Source organism: Diabrotica virgifera, chromosome 2 (genome assembly GCF_917563875.1).
Source record: "Diabrotica virgifera virgifera chromosome 2, PGI_DIABVI_V3a".
In the NCBI taxonomy this organism is placed as follows: domain Eukaryota; kingdom Metazoa; phylum Arthropoda; class Insecta; order Coleoptera; family Chrysomelidae; genus Diabrotica; species Diabrotica virgifera.
This window is the reverse complement of record NC_065444.1, coordinates 18,018,025-18,034,750: the sequence shown is the minus strand read 5'-3', so window position 1 is coordinate 18,034,750 and position 16,726 is coordinate 18,018,025.

Here is a 16,726-nt window from a genome sequence, read left to right as displayed (position 1 = left end):
GTGGGCGCTCAATAACAAAGGATTTCCCGGTGAATATCTAAAAATTGTGAGCTATAAGTATGAGGGAGTAACAACTAATGTTACAGGGCAGGTGTGGAAGAATCTTATAAATTTCATATGAAAGTAACATTGCACCAAGGCTCGGTGCTTAGCCCTTATATTCTCATTAGTTTTTGGTCAGACAACAGCGAAACTACAGGGTAACATTTCCTATGCAGATGATGTGTTGGTGGGAAATACTGAAGATGACTTAAAGCAAAAACTAGAAAAGTGTAGACAAGCCATTGAGGAAAGATGAAGTTTTACTACATGAACTTTTTATGGTGAAATGAATGTGAAAAGTAAGAGTATTAAGTAACCTAGGATCGGTATTACAGAATAATCGGAAATAGATGGAGATGCATGTAATAGAATTACGGTTGGATGGATGAAATGGAATGAAGCGGGTAGTGTCTTGTGTGACAGAAATATTCCAATGAATCTGAAGGGAAAATTCTATAAAACAGCCATAAGATCGGCTATGACGTACGAAACTGAATGTTGGGCATTTAAAAAGAAAGAGGAACAACGAATGTTTGTGGCGGAAATGAAAATGCTTAGATGGATGAGTGGAGAAAGATTTATTAACTTTGAAGAAAAAGTATTTTTTATATTCATTTTCTGATATTCTCTTCCATTGTCCTAACTAATTGAATAAACGACAACTTTGCATATTGAACGATATTCTACCCTATATTATAGCTTCCTTCTAACTATCAATTTGTTTAATAGTCGAGGAAATGAAGCATTTTGGCTCGCAATTTTTTCGTCCAGCATGGATTTACTTGAAATTTTCACAGAAGGTAGGGAATAGTCCAAGGATCATTTTCTATATCCTGCTGCTGTACGCTACAACCTTGGGGGTAGTTGTCACCCCACCTCGGGGGTGGGAATTTTTTATTACATTTTAACCATGTAAATCGATGTAAAAAGTAATATTAAGATAAAAATGTTTTTTACATTATCTTCGTAAAACTAATATTTTTCGAGTTATTCGTGGTTGAAAGTAACAGTTTTTCGACGGAAAAATCGACTTTTTTAGAGGGTTTTTTGAGAATAACTCGAAAAATATGTATTTAATAAAAAAAAACTGTAGATATCAAAATTGTATCTTTTAGGAGCACAAACGAAACTGTTTTTTATAATATTTTTACGACCAATATAAACCGAGACACGGCATGTTAAAGATTAGCTTTTTTCGTCAAATGCATAATTTGAAATAATCAAAGCCAAATAACGGGAAAACTTTGCACTTTTCCAGGAAAACTTACATGATGTTTTTTCAAGCATACAATAACATCTTTCAAAAAAAATTAATAAAAAGTTTCTAGCATAAAAATTGAGCAACTTATGATAAAAAAAGTCGGTACCTCTTTTTCTCTACGAAAAAAACAGTGAAAACAACCCCCTAACTACCCTTGTAACTAAAAATTGGCCTTCGCCTTTCTGTAATTCCTTTTATATTCATATTATCAATACACCCAAGAAGTTTGACTTATTTAAAAGCCTAATTTTAAAAAATTGGAGTTTAAAGAAAAATTGATTTTTTGCAATTTTGCATTTTTTATAATTTTCTTCAAAATATCTCCGAAAATACTGGAGGTACAAAAAAAATGATAGACTACTTCATTGTAGCTTTTTTAATAGCTAAAATTTGCTTATGCAGAGATTTTAATTACAGTAAATTTTTAGAGAGATATAGAATATGAAGTACAGGGTAAGATGATCCTAACCCCGAATTTTTATATAAATTGACGCAAGCCGAAATTATTCTTTCAGGATAAGTAAACTTTTCATATATAGCTCCAACAAGGGTGGATTTAAGGGTTGAAATATTGTGATATTATATCTTAAAGCACAAAGCAATCATTATGTAACTAATAAGAAGCAAATGTTGACAATATTAAAGTTTAAAATGTTATTTTATAATTTTTTACAATTAGGGGTGGTTTTCACCCTTAAAAAACCAAAAGCGTACAACGACTCAATATAGAAAATGAACTAGAGGGTGAAATGAGCCCAATCCCAAATTTTTGTACAAATCGAAGTTGGACGAAAAAATTGCGAGGTTTTGCCATTTTTCCAGCTTCATTTCCTCGACTATAATAAAATGTTAGTCATGTTCATTTATTTAGCAAAAACTAAATGCTATTTTTGTATGATATTTATTGTACTTAATCAATGATCTCTGTAATCGATTTGTAATGGATAAAAAATAAAGAAGTAAGTAGGATAAATCTATATACCTCTTAGAGAATTTTTTTCTTATTTTTAAGGAAGCACATCTACTTCCTTACGCTAATGGCTCACCTTACTAAATAAATGTTATCTTTATTGAAAGCCTCACACATATGACCTAATTTTTTTACGCCTCTCTCGACGCCACTGACAGTGTCGCTTTATGAACACGCCGGGCGTAAAACAAGAACAGCGTGAAAATCCCCCAGGTGTCTGGGGAGTCCTGTTTTTGCGCCTCGCGGGATTCTGTTTAGATTTTTCAGACGTCCTCAAAAGACCCCAGACATGACCAACATGAAATATAGTTTAACCTAGTTCTTGGGTGTCGCTAATACCGAAGTTAACAAGAAATGATAAATCTATCTAAACCTAGTGGAAGGTGTTGGAGAATACGGGTTAAAAGCTTTTTCGTATCACAATAATTAGGGATTATAGGAAGCTAGACTCGGATAAATATGTAAATAAACAATTAAAAAAAGAATGTGTGTGTACTTTTTACGCACGTAAGAAATTATACTTCTATTTATGATTTCAACGAAATTAATATACTTTAAACAGTTTATTTATATTTTATTTAAATACTAAACTAATTTTAATACTTACTACTTCTCAAAATTTGTTATTAAAACAGTGCCAAAAATTAAAATAATAAAAGAATAAAACACACACAAACAAACACATTGAAAAATACCACAAATGATTTCTGAACAATGTAGGAAATTTTTTTAACTAAATAGGTACTTATTTTCTGAAAAAAAATATATAATAAATTTAAACAATCATAAAATGTATAAAAAAAATAAAAGTGTCCATTGGGGTTCGAACCGCTTATCAGCGCAGTTAGTATTGAAATTCATTCACCTTAACCTTTTACCCACGGAGACCATGTGTCATCATGTGCGAAGATCAACTAACTAAACGGATTAAACTTTTGACGGTTCTGAATTTAACCAAATTATTTTGATTTTGAATTGAAATTATTTAGAATTGAAAGAAATATTAGAATACAACAAAACATAGAGTAAGAAAACAATATATTAGGTTACGTGAATATTGATAGAAATTTTGATGGTAATCAAATTATGTAAATCAAAGCATTACATACTATTTTAGTAGGTTCTTTTTAAAATTTCCAAATAGGTAGGTCCTACCTATGAAATTTTTTATTAAGATACTGAAACATTTACAATTATTACGTACCTGTCGCTTTTAAAAACTATTTAAAAAGTCACTACAATATTATAAACTTGCATTTTTCTCTTCCATCACAACAATAAAAACTAATATACACAACATTAATTTGTTTATCCAAAATCTCCATATTGAACAATAATTATTGACAGATGATTTTAACCCCAATCAGATCCCGTATAACGTTTATACGCTCTGAGCTTCGCTGGTGTCGCTCCTAGCGGATTACTAATACAACTTTTACCGGTAATTTTTAAATTTATTATTTAATTGTTATCACTTAATATTTACAACGCTAAAAAGTAATTAAATTGTAATAGATTTTTTAAGATTTTGCTAATCATTTTGACGTTCTATTGATGAAATATTAATTTCTTACTTCGGATACTTTCACAATTATCGTGTAGATGGCGCTAAGATTAATTTATAATTACATATTACGGAACATTAAAAAACGTAAATTCAGTATTTAAAACGTAAGTATATTTAAGGTAAAAATATATACCACAGCTTTGACCAACTAATATTTTTTATAATTAATGTTTTTAATTTTAATTTTAAATTAATCAATTTGACATTTATGTCAAATTTCCGGTAAACGTTTACAAACTTGTCACTGCTGGCGCTCGTGAATTTATAAATATCCCCTCTACGTACGAGCTCACAGCGTATACCATACTGTCTGTGTGCGCATGCGCGCAGAATTATGAAATTTTACTCTCAGTCGCACCTAAAGAAGTATAACTTCAAAAATACGCAGATAAATATATATATCTACTGATTTAATCCGAAATATGCATTTATTTTAAAAATATACAAACAAATTAATAATATAACAGCAGCTTGATTGAAAATATCATTGTTAAGAAAATATTTACATGTCACGTTTTCAAGATCTTCTTGAGAGTAATACGTAGCTCTACTTATGTAGAGACGCAGAGATATAAATCAAAATGTATACATCTGTGTACGGGATTTTGAAAAGGCTTTTGACAAGGTCCGACATAACAAAATCCTAGAGATATTAAAAACAGCTGGATTGGACGATAAAGATTTACGAATAATTACTAATCCATGCTGACATCAAGTAGCAAGAAAAAAAGTTGAACAAAAAGTGTCGGATGAAATAAATATAAAAAGACGAGCGAGACAAGGCTATAAGCTACTCCCGAGGAAATATTTAAGCAAGCTTAATGGAAACAACAATGGAAATGGAAACTTGATGGAAAGTATTATTTCGAATAGTGTATAACAGAAGTAGTAGTGGAGAATAGAAGACGTTACAATATTTTACAACCTTCAAGATTTATTTAAAATTAAAATATTTTATGAAATGATATAAAAACTTAGAAAGATAATATTGATAGTAGTTACTTTTGTTTTGGAAGCGGATGTTGACAAGGCAAGTTTGCTTTAATACTTTACGTTATTAAATTACATTACATAATTAATTAAACATCATTAATATTAACCCCTTCGTGTCGGACCGTCATTCGGCAAGTCGGCTCCTATATACGGATTCGAGCGGCTTCGCGCGGTCTGTTAAAATACGGTATCACACTACAACTAATTAAAGTTAAAGTTAATGTAATATTAGCATTAATTTTATAAATAAAACTATCTTTATTAAATTTATTATTCTACATAATATGTGAGCTAAATTAAATTTTATCCATAAAGTACCATTTTAAACAAAAATTATTAAAAAAGATAAACAAAATAATTCGGAAGGAATTCCCCAGATTATGTTGTACTTGATATCGTCCCAGTCTCCTAATCTGGGAAATTTCATCCGAATTATCTTGCAAGGGATAGTAAGGTAAGTTGTAAACAGTAACTTCACCTCCCACACAATCCCATCAGTCAAACATCCACACAACCTTATCACCAATCAAATTAACTAAATCTAATCTCTTTCTGGACATCACCCACTGTTGGGCGTGGTTTCCCCACTTTTAGAATTGAATAAGGTAATTCGGACGGAACAAAAATACCTGAAATATGATGCAGATGGTGGCACCACCGTATATGGCAAACGAAAACTCATGATGCACCCGTGTGCATCACCGTACTGGGCGGACAGTCAAGCATGATGCACACGGGTGCATCACCGTACCGAAGGGGTTAACATCAAACATTAAATTATTTTAAAGTAACGTATTAAACCAAACTTGCGTAAATATGATGCAAGGCATGCGTGTTTATATAATATAGATTTTGAAGAGGCAATCCATTAATCCAGAGGATCTGACACGAAACACTTGTATTACTATAGTTCCAGAATTATGTATCTCCAGAATACTCATGGTATACAGAAAAAATACTAGAGCCAGCAGGCTCAAATAAACATGAAAATAGTATCGAAATGCTACCAACAAATAGAGAATTCAGTCAAAAATGTTTTTCACGTACACTGGATGAACTACAAAAATTGCTCCTACTCACACGAACCAATTCTGCGAAATAAATAAATAAAAATTAATATCACTATTACCAAATATGTATACCGTATACATAGATCAGATATAGTGTAGAATAAAATGACAGAATTTTTAAAAAATCGGAATATAATAATTATTATTTTACATTTGCATTCTGATATAAAATTTTAATAATCTAAAAGATAACTTCTATTAGATTTACATTTTTTTGTAAGAATTTTCACATATCGCTCTAATTGCACTTTCCTTTGCTTTCTTGTTAGTATAAAAATAGTTGCAATGTCAACTTGCGTGTAACAGCTTTTCCTAACTATTATTATAAAATAGAAATCAATCTCTACAAATAACTTTTGTTTAAACAAATCGGTTTTACCATTTACCTACTTTTTAATACGTCCTCACTTTTTATCACCAAATTGCTCGTTGATTGCTGGTAATTGCATCTGAAATCTTTAATTCCAGTGGTAGCTCACTAAAAAGGATAAAGGAATCGATTATCCCAAAAGATATATTATAAAGGGTGGGCCAAAGAAACGAGTCCACCTCGATATTAGGCAATAAGTATTAGATTTTAAGAAAATGCCCAAACAGGTCGATTTTTATTTTAAAATTACAATTTTTGGATATATATTTACGTTATGCGTCTGGGCGTGGTCACGTAATCGATGATTTTTTTTAAATGGGAATAGGGGTTGTGTCATAGCTAATTTGAAAGTGTGTTCAATTCTCTATTCAGTATTATAAACATTAATATCATTATTTGTACAGGATGACCAAAAAAAATTTTTTTAATTAAATTAATTGACGCAAAAAGAAGAATGCATAAAATTTATTTTACTCAAAATACATTCTGTTGCTGTCAGAAAATAGAAAAAAAAATGTTTATTTGCCAAATAAACATTGCTTTCCGCTTAAATTAAATGTTCAAACTGTCAAGAGACTGTCAAGAGACTGTCAAGAGGTAGGTGTGAGGCTGTTGTGATTTAATTTTAGCGAAAAGAATTGTTTATTTGTGAAATAAACATGTTTTTTCTATTATCTGACAGCAGTACAATGTATTTTGAGTTAAATAAATTACATACATTTTTCTTTTTGCGTCAATTAATTTATTTCAAAAATTTTTTTTGGTCACCCTGTATAAATAATGATATTAATGTCTGTATTACTGAATAGAGAATTGAGCACCCTTTCAAATGAGCTGCCACACGACCCCTATTCCTATTTAAAAAAATCATCGATTACGTCATCACGCTATGATAGATGACGTCACTAGTATGAAATATATGCCAAAAAATTTCAATATAAAAATAAAAATCGACCTGTTTCGTCATTTCCTTAACATCTAATAACTACTGCCAAACATCGAGGTGGGCTCTTTTGTTTGGCCCACCTTGTATATTGTGCATTTCACTGATTTTCATAAAATATTTAGCAGGTATCTATTACCATTTTTTTTGTGATTTTACTAAATTTTCATTTTTAGGAAGTTTTCACGCCTGATCTTTTTCCCCCATATTTTATATTGATTGAGTATATTGAGTATAGAAAAGAGACAGAGAAGAGCGGCATCAAACGTAATAGACACGAGAGCCAGGAGGGGAGCGGTATGGATATCGGATCACTTTATTCTACAAATAAAACTTAGATGCTGTATAAAGAGACAGGATAAGAACAAACACACAGAGACAGAGAAATTAAACCTGGAAAACCTGAAAAAGAAATACAAAAGCGATTTCGATAAGAACTGAATAGAGAACTAGAACAAAAAATTTTGGAAACAATACAAGAAGAATGTAATGATATTAAAGTAATAACCTGGGAATCGGCTAAAAGAGTGATAGGCATTAAAAAAAACAACAAAAAAGAGCTTTAGTTTGAAGAATGAAGAATTCAAACAACTAATAGACAAGAGAAATAAACATACGTGCAGTACACTCAAAGAAAAACACGAGAAAGGCGCGAAAAATTTGAAGAAAACCGAAGAAAGACAAACAGAATATGCAGAAGAAAGAAGAGGAGATACAAAAATGACAAATAACTATTAAGAATGGGGGAAGATTTCAATCAGGGTGACATTAGGGAGGCATATAAGCCTGGATCCCGAGTACGAAAAAAAAAGTTTATTAATAGCTAGCTGAAAATTTGTTGAAAGCTTAACGGTGTCTAGTCGGACAAACTTTGATGTATGGGAACACTGGAACAGGGGAAGTTTTAATTATGAAACGTGATTTTAATTGTGGCACGTGTCATCCTTACATATCCTGACGTGTTTATAATTGAGAAAACTGGCAGGTTGTTTTTAAGTTTATTCAATAGCAAGCTTTATATAATATATGAAAAAAATGTTTGTTCTACAAATATGTTCAGCATTTTAATAATTTTACTAAGTCTGATACGTAGAACATGTCAAATGACAAGAATTATGTTCGTCATAGCAGTCTGATTTCATTAAACTCGAAAGGGTAACAAATCAATTGAAAGTTCTGTCCGACAAAATACATGGGACGTTTTTGTAGTCAGATATTCGAAACCTGTAACCTGTTCTACAATTAAAACTTCCCCTGTTCCAGTGTTCCCATACATCAAAGTGTGTCCGACTAGACACCGTTAAGCTATTAACAAATTAACATAAATTCCTGAAACAACTCAGAGAGGAATATAAACCACGTACTAATCTTTTTAGAAATAGTGGAAGACAGGTTATCAGTAATTAAATGACTCCTTTTTTCCATATTTTCGATTCCACACCACTGGTTTAATTCCAATAAACAGTAATTACGTTCACACCTTTTATTACGTATGGCATAGAATTCTTGTGCCTATTTGTTTTTAAACAGTTGTGTTATGGCCAGAATATTTTGTGCGTATCGAATGAAACAAATAGACCGTGTCAAGATAATTTTTGTTTATAAAATTACTACCATTATACAATTATCTATCAAAATAATTTATTTATTCCTACATTATTGATCCAGTTGATTAAATGTATTTGGCATTGAAGTAGACATTTTATTGGTAATTATATCATCGGTATTTATGTTGTAGGCAGATGAAAATAATTTGAAACTACAGGTGTTCTAAAAAGGCAGGTCATAAATTAAATCACATTTTCTGGGACCAAAATTAGTTCGATTGAACCTAACTTATCTTAGTACAAATGCACACATAAAAAAGTTACAGCCCTTAAAAGCATCTTAAAAAAATAACAGTGAAATTTCTGGACCCCATGAAATATTTGTGAGGGTTTTGTTCCCTTAAACCCCCCCAAATGTTAATGTACGTCCCAATTAAATTATATTGTAGTATCATTAGTAAAACACAAAATTTCTGTATCATCGGACATCCAATTAGGTACTTACTTACATTAAGTAATTCTATACTACCTATATTTTATTGAATGCCTTTCCAAAATCCACGAAGCATGCAAAGACATGTTTTCTTTGATCACGGCATTTTTGTAATAAACTATTTAATCACAAAAATTGCCTCCCCAGTTTCCATATACCATTTTTAAAACCAAACTGAAAGAAAAACAAAAGTTCTATCAAGTATAAGACCAATATCAAGAATGTCTTCAAGATATATCACAATTTAATAAATTGATTTTATTTTCTAAATGCAACATTGGCAGATATTTTTAATAATGACCATATACTGACTAAACTGACCATATTTTGAAATAATATAGGTTATGTGGCTTTATGGTCAAAAATATCATTCTCGCATTCCATTATAGATAAACAAGTACAGACGTACAATGTAATTTAATGTAACGTAAGTTTAAATAATTATAAAACTAAATTATTAAAGTGCTTATTGAAAATGGCAAATAGCCGAAACGTTTAAGAAATAATAAATTGTTTTATTTACAACAGCCCAACAAATATCCAGGAATTAAAAAAGTCTGTTTTTACATATATATATTTAGGTACATACCTAAATTTCCTAATAAATATCTGCATAATCATAAATGTAACGCATATGGTTAAAATAATATTTTATGACAATAAACCTGCATTACTGAATAAAATAAATTACTAAATTTATAAAATAAAATGAACGGGATTTAAATATCTGATGTAAATGGCGATTTAAAATAAACGTGCCAACTGGACATAATCTGCTTGCATAAATTATATTTATTATTTAAATAATTTTCTCTATAAAAAAGGGTACTTCTAACTAATGGGTATATTATGAAAAACGAACATTCAATTATTTTCAATGAATTATTATTTTATTTACCAATTTAGTAAATATCTACACTACAAACCATTTATAATTTTTATATATTTTTTATAATAATAATTAAACAAAACGTAGTTTGGCATTGAGAGAGTAGCACAAGAGTTGGAGTTTTCTTCAACCAATTATTTTTTGTCACACGCTTCTATCAAAGAAAAAAAGTCATCTCTCATTTGTTTATTGGGAACAAGTAATACGCATTTAAATATAGACTTATAAAACCCTTAGTAGAGGATCCGATATAAGGTCGATTTGCACCGATCTGTTTAATGGATAAAAATTATTGGATATATAATTTAGCATGTTAACCTTTAACTACCCGCGCATCAATTTGTAACATAAGTACACCCGTGGCGTACTTTATACGCCACAAGAGAATATATGTACTTGAAAACAGTGGCATTGTTAATTTTTTTTTGTGAAAAAATACATTTATTTGTTTTTTATAAACCTTATTCGCAGGGCCGGCGATAACGGGCCTGCAAGGGATGCACTGCAGGCGGGCGCCACTGTTTGGGGGGCGCCAAAATGAGGCGGAAATTTTTTCTGCTGGCATCATATAATATACTAAAATAGAAAAATTAATTTTTTCAATATGGTTTAAGTTCCAGATATCACTAACCTGTGTTTGTTATTTTTGCACCTCACACACGTAAATATACAAACGTATACAACGCATAGAATTGTATTCCTACGGTGTCGTAATAAAATTTATTGGTGAAGATATAATGTTTCTAAAAACCAAACATCTTTGCCTTGAGGTATTGGGGATGTTTTGTTTATTTTCTTCAAATCTCTTTGAAATTGTTTATAATCTTTGTGTCATCAGTTATAGGAGAGAACGTTAATGATTTGTGGTAAAATAAACATGGTTCTACATTTTTCTGAAACTGTTTCTGTCCCCTGTGACTTATCTAATTTAAGTAGTGTGCAGTTAAATAAAAATGGATTCAAAAAAAGTTATCCGGGGTGCAAAATCGAAAAAGAAGAGCTAAAAAAGAAGAGCTAAAAAAGAAGAAATGGAAAAGAAAATCTAGTTTAGACTTGATAGTTCAGCTTTAATTTAAATAGAAAATTAGTTGAGTCACTAATGGTTTTCACCTCCGATTCGTTGAACCTCGATCGATTTTCATTGAAATTGATGGGTAGTTAGAGGATACGTCAAGAAACAAAAGTGAGTTGGTGCCAACTTGCACTTTTACCCTGGGGGTGGATGCCACCCCTTCTCGGTGATAAAAATTATTTTATTAGAAATAGCCACATAAATCGATAGAGGGATAAATTCTAAGTAAAATTTTCCATATAAATTTATTAAAATAAATCAATATTTTTTGAGTTATTTAAGATTTTAATTTTTCGTGAAAAAGTTGCATGTTTTAAAGCGGTTTTTCATAAATAACTCAAAAGTTTTTACAAAATAAGTATCATTACCCATTTCCAAATTGACGGTAATAAAAAATCGAAAAAATTCCTTACTTGAAAATTTAAGTGTTCAAGTTTAAATAACGGAAAACGATACATTTTATAAAATATACTTATAGAACACTTATCAAAGTATTCAGAAATACCTATGAAATGAGCTTCAGAAGAAGGTGATAGGTTCAGATGAATTAATAGTAAAAGGATTTTCAAGTAAGAAATTAATTTCTTTTATTAGCTTGAATTTTGGTAAAGATTTATAGCTTTTGAGTTACCTATTTATGAAAAACCACTTAAAAAGTATTGATTTATTTTAATAGCTATATAGCCAAATTTTGATTAGAATTTGTCTCTATATCGATTTCTGGCGTTATTTTTAATAAAACAATTTAATCTCAGAGAAGAGGTGGCATTCATCCCCAGCGTAAAATCGCAGTTGGCACCATGCCACTTTTGTTTCTTTAGGTAGCCTCTAACCACTCACCAATTTTCATGAAATTTTATGAAGGGTCACCGAAATCGGAGGTAACAAAGTATTGATTTTTATGTTCATTCACTGTAGTAAATTGTGTTTGGTAATAAATTAGATATTAATCTTATTGATAATTTTGTAAACATCGAAACAAGGAGAATGTATTTACCTATTTACATCTCATTTAAATTTTGTACCATTTCCAATAACTGAAATACCTAAATCTAATTAAATAAAAAAAACGAAGGGCGCCTGTGCTAGTTTTGCAGGCGGGCGCCTTATATCCTAGCGCCGGCACTGCTTATTCGGCATCAGCGAATGCTTAGAGTTTTTTCTGAGTAAGTTAATTGGAATCGGAACACAAAAACAACTTCTTTATCTTTGACACATGTTTTAAATAATGTTCCGTTGTGATTTATAACATTTTTTTCGAATTTAAAATTTTATACAACTTCCCTATTACATACAACGTTCCCTATGTACATGAATATTAGGGTGGGCTGAAAAAAATAAATGTTTTTTTTTTTCAAGTGCTATACCGCGAAAAACTTGCATATATACTTCATAAATAAAATGCAACTGAGAAAAAAATTATTTTTTCAATATCACGGTAGCGCAATGCAATTAAAATAGTTCGTTTTTTGAAAAAAACTTGGATTTTTAAAATTTTTTCTCCGGTGTAAAAACTTTAAATAATCAATCGCTATAGTGAAAAAACTGTATAATTTGACTTAGAAAACAGAAATACACAATGAACCAGTTTAAAAAACAATGTTTACGGTAGCGCAAACAGCTTTAAATAACGGATAATTACGCTAAAAGGCGCAGTTTACAACACTGCCGTCCCGCGCGGAATGATTCGTTTTGTATGTGACTGTACCGTTTCCGTGAAATAAATAGAAATGAGGATAGTAGCGATGAAGAAGAGTTTGAACCTGTTGTAAAGTCACCATGGCAGATGCGAATTAAATTGACTAATACTGCGCTAACAAGTGATCGTTTTGGAGTTTCTGATAGAGCAACAGCTGCTATTGCTTCTAGCCTTTTGCAAGATTTTGGTATTATAACTGAAACTGAACATTCTAATGTTATTGATAAAAATAAAATCCGAAGGGGGAAAAAGGTTATCCGCACAGAACTGCAGGTGCAGAATAAGGCTGAGCTCAACACATTTCAAGGATTGTATTTTGATGGAAGGAAAGATGACACCATTGTGATTGAGAAGGTAAATTCAAAGCATTTTCGGAGAGTGATTAAGGAAGAACATTATTCTATCATTCAAGAACCTGGATCTGTATATGTTGGTCATGTTACACCTTGTTCTGGATCTGCTCAAAACATTGCCGACAGTATAATTACTTATTTGAAAAAAACTGGACTTTCCCTTGATGATTTAGACGTCATTGGATGTGACGGCACCGTTACAAATACAGGGTGGAAAGGGGGCGTAATTCGAACAATTGAAGAAAAATTGAAAAGGCCAATGCAGTGGGCAGTTTGTCTCTTGCACTTCAACGAATTACCACTCCGACACCTGTTCCAGTTTTTGGATGGAGACACTACAGGGCCTACAACATTTAAAGGACCTATCGGAACAGAGCTCAATAACTGCGAAAAACTCCCCTTGGTGAAATTTGCTAGTGTGGAGTGTGAAATTCCAGATATTGACCGAAGCATATTGAGCAAGGACCAACAGTATTTACTGGACATAAGTTCTGCTGTACAATCAGGAATCTGTCCCATAGATTTATCTCACCGTGAACCTGGCCCACTCTCTCACGCAAGATGGCTAACAATGGCTAACAGGATTCTAAGATTGTATGTGAGTGTTGAATATCCATCAGACGAACATAAAATCGTAGTTCATTTTATTCTGAAGTCATACATGCCTGTTTGGTTCAATATCAAAAAAAGCAAGTACTTAACTGATGGACCAGAACACATATTTCAAACTGTAAAATCCTCAAGATTCCTGCCTGAAAATCTGCTTCAAGTAATAGACCCCGTTATTGAAAGGAACGCTTACTTTGCCCACCCAGAAAACTTGATGTTGAGTATGATAGTAGATAAAAGAACTCACATAAGAGAATTGGGATTGAGACGAATCATAAAGGCCAGGACATCAGCACCCAAAAGAAAGTCAATTAGAGCTTTCCATCCACCCAAATTAAATTTTCAAGCCACAGAGTACAGTGAACTGATTGACTGGACTGCCACCACATTGTCACCACCACCATTACTAAGAAGAATCAGCGACGAAGAAATTCGTGCAAAAATCTTCACTGGGGACACCGCAGCTGAATGGAGATTCGACAAATTTCCTTGTCATACGCAAGCGGTTGAACGATGCATCAAACTTGTAACCAGCGCTTCACAAAAAGTAGTTGGTTTTGAAGCAAGAGATGGGCTCATCCGAACTACACTACAGTCAAGAGCAGCTATGCCATGCTTTGAAAGCAAATCAGCCTTCAAACTTCCTAAACAAGAATGATTATGGACTTAGTGATGAAATATATTCTACTAATCAAAATTCCTTTTTGAATTTTCAATAACAATTTTCATGAAAGATTTGTAATGCTATGATTTAAGTTGATGCTAATAAACTATGTTAAAAGGAATTTGAATTATTAATTTGCAGTCCCCACACTTTAAACAACAAATAAATTAAAAGAAATCTTTTTATTAAAAGGCATTGTGAGTAAACTGTCGCAGGACGGCAGTGTTGTAAACTGCGCCTTTTAGCGTAATTATCCGTTATTTAAAGCTGTTTGCGCTACCGTAAACTTTTAAACTGGTTCATTGTGTATTTCTGTTTTCTAAGTCAAATTATACAGTTTTTTCACTATAGCGATTGATTATTTAAAGTTTTTACACCGGAGAAAAAATTTTAAAAATCCAAGTTTTTTTCAAAAAACGAACTATTTTAATTGCATTGCGCTACCGTGATATTGAAAAAATAATTTTTTTCTCAGTTGCATTTTATTTATGAAGTATATATGCAAGTTTTTCGCGGTATAGCACTTGAAAAAAAAAACATTTATTTTTTTCAGCCCACCCTAATGAATATTTTGAACAATTCTCTTTAAGCAGAATTCCGTGAAAAATGTAGGTATTTGAACAATGAGTCCTTCCTTCTGTCTAGCTAATTCTTCTCACACACGAAACGAGTTGTAAAACTACCTACAATAACCTACCGCAAAAGACTTAACATTCAACACTTGAGTCAGTAGTGCATCTATTTGAACTTTAATATGCAACGCCTGTCTCACCTATTTTTTAAAGCCATTGTTTTAGCCCACGTGATTCCAATACGTATTAAAATAATCATAGCGAGTTATGCAACTGTATATATCAATTATTTTCGTGTCACATAGTTTTAACAATGGCAAGGTTTTATAACGTTCCATAGCATTTTACGGCTTTGGTATCTATTTTTGGTGAATTGAAAAGCTTTTATTACGATTAAACATATTTTCACGATTGAAACAAAAAACCAAATATTTTAAAATGAAAATGCGTTTAAATGCTTTTCGCCCAATTTTTAAATATCCTAATGGACTCGGGTACTTTAAATTATATAAGCTATAAAAAAACTCCATCTAATACACAGGGTGTAATAAAAAATCAGGTCATAAATTAAATCACATATTCTGGAACCAAAAATAGTTCGATTGAGCCTAACTTACCTCAGTACAAATATGCACATAAAAAAGTTACAGCCCTTTAAAGTTACAAAATGAAAATCGATTTTTTCCAATACCTATATCGAAAATTATTACAGATTTTTATCGAAAATGAACATGGATATTCTTATGGCAGCAACATTAAAAAAATACCACTGCAATTTGTGCACCCCATAAAAGTTTTATGGGGGTTTTGTTCCCTTAATAATTAAACTCCACAAATTTTTGTGTACGTTCCAATTAAATTATTATTGTAATATCATTAGTCAAACATAATGTATTTTAAATATTTTTTGCCTCTTAGTACTTTTAGATAAGCCAATTTTTAAACTTATATTTTGATCATTTGTAAAAGCCACCACATATTTTTAAGAAGTAGGTACTATTAAAGACACCTGGTAAAATATTATGAAAATAATATTCTATAATCTTATTTAACCATTTACACATTTGTGGTGGATTTTATAAATCTTCAAAATATCGCAATACAAACCGCTTATCGAAAAAATACTAAGTGACAATTTTTTTTAACCATTGTATTTAACTAATGGTACCACAATAATAATTTAATTGGAACTTACACCCAAATTTGGGGTGATTTAGGGAAATAACACCCCCATAAAATTTTTATGGAGTCGACAAATTTTATTTTTATTTTTTTAAGATATTCTTGCCATAAGAAAGCCAACGTACATTTTTAATAAAAAAATCTCCAATATTTTCTGATATATCAAAAAAATCGATCCTCAATCGAACTCCATTGGGTTCTAACTTTTTTCATGTGCACATTTGGACTAAGGTAAGTTAGGTTCAATTGAACTATTTTGATCCCAGAATATGGGATTTAATTTATGTCCTCTCTTTTTGTTACAACCTGTATTTTGAAGTCTATAAAATTTGAAAAATCCCCCAAAATCCTCAAACAACCAGATTTTATGGCTTTTAAAGGTGGCGCATCCTCCAAGATAATCCCAAAATTTTAATTTGGAGGTTACGTA